The sequence below is a fragment of the Rhagoletis zephyria genome, unplaced genomic scaffold (genome assembly GCF_001687245.7).
Source record: "Rhagoletis zephyria isolate East Lansing unplaced genomic scaffold, Rhagoletis_zephyria_1.1 Rzeph_scaffold_00029, whole genome shotgun sequence".
NCBI classification, from domain to species: Eukaryota; Metazoa; Arthropoda; class Insecta; order Diptera; family Tephritidae; genus Rhagoletis; species Rhagoletis zephyria.
The window spans coordinates 723153-726416 of record NW_016157113.1 but is presented as its reverse complement, the minus strand read 5'-3'; the positions used below and the strand labels follow the sequence as shown (position 1 = coordinate 726416).

Genomic DNA, 3264 nt, shown 5'->3' with positions numbered 1-3264 from the left:
ACACACTGTGGTATATCAGATTGCATACAACCAAGCGGCAAAGAAGTTCGTCTAACGAAATTCGTCAAGAATAGATTTATTTTTAATTTTTCCGCCGCCGTCCGGCACAAAATTAGTTGTCAGTGGTAAAATGGCATTGTTTTTTCAGTTTTCTACTAAGCTGGTTTTCTTACAAGGTTTCAATAGTGAACGTTTTCCACGTTTCAGGAATGATTTGGGCAAGTGCGTACTTCCCAATTACTGGCCTACATATCTACGAATTTTTCACAATATATTTATGCAACAATTTCAATGTATTTATGCAACAAATATTTTTCATTTGCAACAAAAAGCATAAAAATATAATTTCTAAACTTTGTGCAAAACTCGCGAAAGGTCAATAATTTTTCATGCAAATTTTCAAGTTTTTAATCCGATTTTTCGGGATTTTCTTGAGTATGCAGTTTTGTAGCCCATTGAATTCTAGTAAAATGGATTTAAGCAAGAATCGCGTTGATTTTTTAGATTTTTTTTTTTTTGAAAAAAATTGCCAAAAATCAACGGTAGGTCGTAGCTCCTTTAAACTTGCACTTTGTTATAATAAAATTTATTAAGGCACAAATCTGCATACTCAAAAAAATATAAAAAAATCGGATTAAAAAGTTCAAAATTTGCATGAAAATGTATTGAATTTATCGCGAGTTTTTCACAAAGTTTAGAAATTATATTTTTATGTTGGTTGTTGTAGAACCATATTTTAATTTAAAAAAATAACGGTAAAATATTCGAATAAAAACTATTGCATGTATTGTGAAAAATTCGCTGTGCCAATACTTTTTCCCGGCAGTGTACATATGTATAGCTTAATGCTAAAATGATACACGCATACAATTGTCCGAGGAAATATGCACATAAATAGCTGGAGCGAAGTTGTATGCAGTGGATAATGGCGAACTTAAAGCTCTTGAGCGGCTGTCATAGCAAGGATTTAGGTTTCATTCAACAAGTACATTGCAACAAATATTTTTATGAATTTGAGTGTATGAACAGATATGTATGTTAGGGTGGTCCAAAAATGCACGTGAAAAAAGGTAAAGTTCGAATTTAAATACTTTGACCCCATAAGGTTGTTCTATATAGAAAAAATACCACCACTTTTTTATTTCGAAATCAACAAATATTTAGAGTTCGCTCAAAGCGCTCAAAGTTTTTCATGAATTTTATATGGGGTAAAAAAGTTTTTCGACGGAAAACTTTATCTTTTTATTCATTCGATACATTGTGATTTATGTAAAACAACTAAAGAAGAGTAAACGTAATTATCTGGAACTCCTGCAAAATTTTAATTATTTTGAGCATATGGCAGGATCTTTCGAAAAACTTTAACTTTAAATTTTTCCGTTTTTCAAACCATTTACTAAATAAATAAAAGACAATTTTTTTTCGACAGAGTCCAATATTTCGGCAAAAATCACATAGACCCGGATTTGAGCAGAAAAAGGTTTTTTGTATAAAAATTTAAGGACGCTAATGTGCATTTATAGGTTAGGCTATAGTCGAGTGGTTAGAGGTGCGTACTATAATTCTATAGGACCTACACAGGTTCGATTCCTGATCCGAGCGACATCTAGATATGGAAAAAGTTCTCTCTAACAGTGGTGGCTTTGGCGTGCAAGTACAACAAACCTCCGAGTGTCTGTCATAGAAAAGCTTCGCATGAAGCATTCGCCATTCGGAGTGTCCTCCATTTGTGATATAACCTCATAAACGCACACCATAAGTTGGAGGTGAAACTCGGCAAAAGTTCTTAGATAATTAGGAATGTAAAATATATGTTTATATTATATATTTTGTTTTCCATATGGATGAGTATTATATGTCAGCAGCATAATGACATACTTATATGGATTCGTAAGTGGACAATGTACCACTGCACTTTACAGGTTAGTATCTGTTGTATAGGTCAAAGTTGAGATATGCATGTGAGTGTAACTTTGAATGTACACATATAATTTGAATAAATTCACCTTCACAAGCAGCTATTTTAAATCCGCCACTCATGCATACTTACATTGTAAGTGGGTATGGATATACATATGTACATTAGGGTGGTCCTCAAAATCAAATTAACGATTTTTTTCAGTCTCACCCCCCTCAACCTGTAATACCACGATCACAGATATCACATATAAATTTTGGTACCGATTGGAAACGGTTAAAGTCTATAGAGACTCAAAAAATTAAAATTAATATTTTTTTTCATCTAATACCCAAAATCGATCCTACTAAACTCGAAGATATCACATACCAACTTTGGTCCCGATTGCAGTCGGTGAAGACGTTTTCATAGGGTAATCTGAAGTGTACGACACGCCTTAACCGACTCCAATCGGGGCCAAAATTTATATGTGATATCTTCGACTAAAGTAGCATCAATTTTGAGTATTAGGTGGAAAAAAAATTCATTTTAATTATTTGAATCTCCATAGAGAAATCTGAACTTTGCCTCCTCTAGCCCCCCCCGCGCCCCCCCCCCCCCCCCCCCCCCCCCCCCCCCCCCCCCCCCCCCCCCCCCCCCCCCCCCCCCCCCCCCCCCCCCCCCNCCAAAATGTATACGTGATATCTTCAACTATAGTAACATCGCCGTAGGGGCTGAGGCTTAGGAAATCTGATTTAAAAATTTGCGTCCTACTTTTAAGAACCACCCTAATGTGCATACACATGTAGCAGTTACTTCAAATTCAAAACAACAATGGTCAGTGCGTTGAGCCATAATAGACTTTGTGTCAGCCCTTTGTGTGTAGATATGCAGTGGCATAATAAAGTCATAAGCAAATATAAAATAAACTGACAAAAGGATTTACGATAAACAGTGTGAAAAGTATTTATACGATTATACTTAGAATGTACAATAACACGATACTAAAAAAAAAATATTAAAAGCGATTTTTTAAGAAACAAAAGTAGTGGTGGTGCTACAGAAGAAGGGGTCCTCGGCAAGCACTCAGGTTAGGTTCCTGAGGAGCTCCACAGAGCTACTTAAAAAATTAAAGTGTTGGCTCTTACGACCTTAGGTACTTAGTCTCACTACAAGGATTCCAAGCGGAAAATGCTCCGTAAAAATGCCACTAAAATCCATATTTGCGGTTTCAAGAACCTGTAAAGCTATGGCTTGGCCGTCTAAGATCCATTCTAGTTCAGAAAGACCTTCCCGTTGCACGCATGCTGGTAGCGCTCACTGAGCTGTCTTAAGTTGCATCTCTCTAAGAGCAGTTCATTTGTAGT

General features: G+C 35.9%; 1 long non-coding RNA gene across 1 annotated transcript; it reads left to right on the top strand.

Annotated features, from left to right (window-relative positions):
• The first annotated feature begins 686 nt into the window (after positions 1 to 686).
• On the top strand, positions 687 to 3264 carry LOC108363983 (uncharacterized). The gene is made up of 3 exons (XR_001847682.1): positions 687 to 835; positions 1030 to 1033; positions 3253 to 3264. It is a non-coding gene; the product is annotated as an uncharacterized LOC108363983 (long non-coding RNA).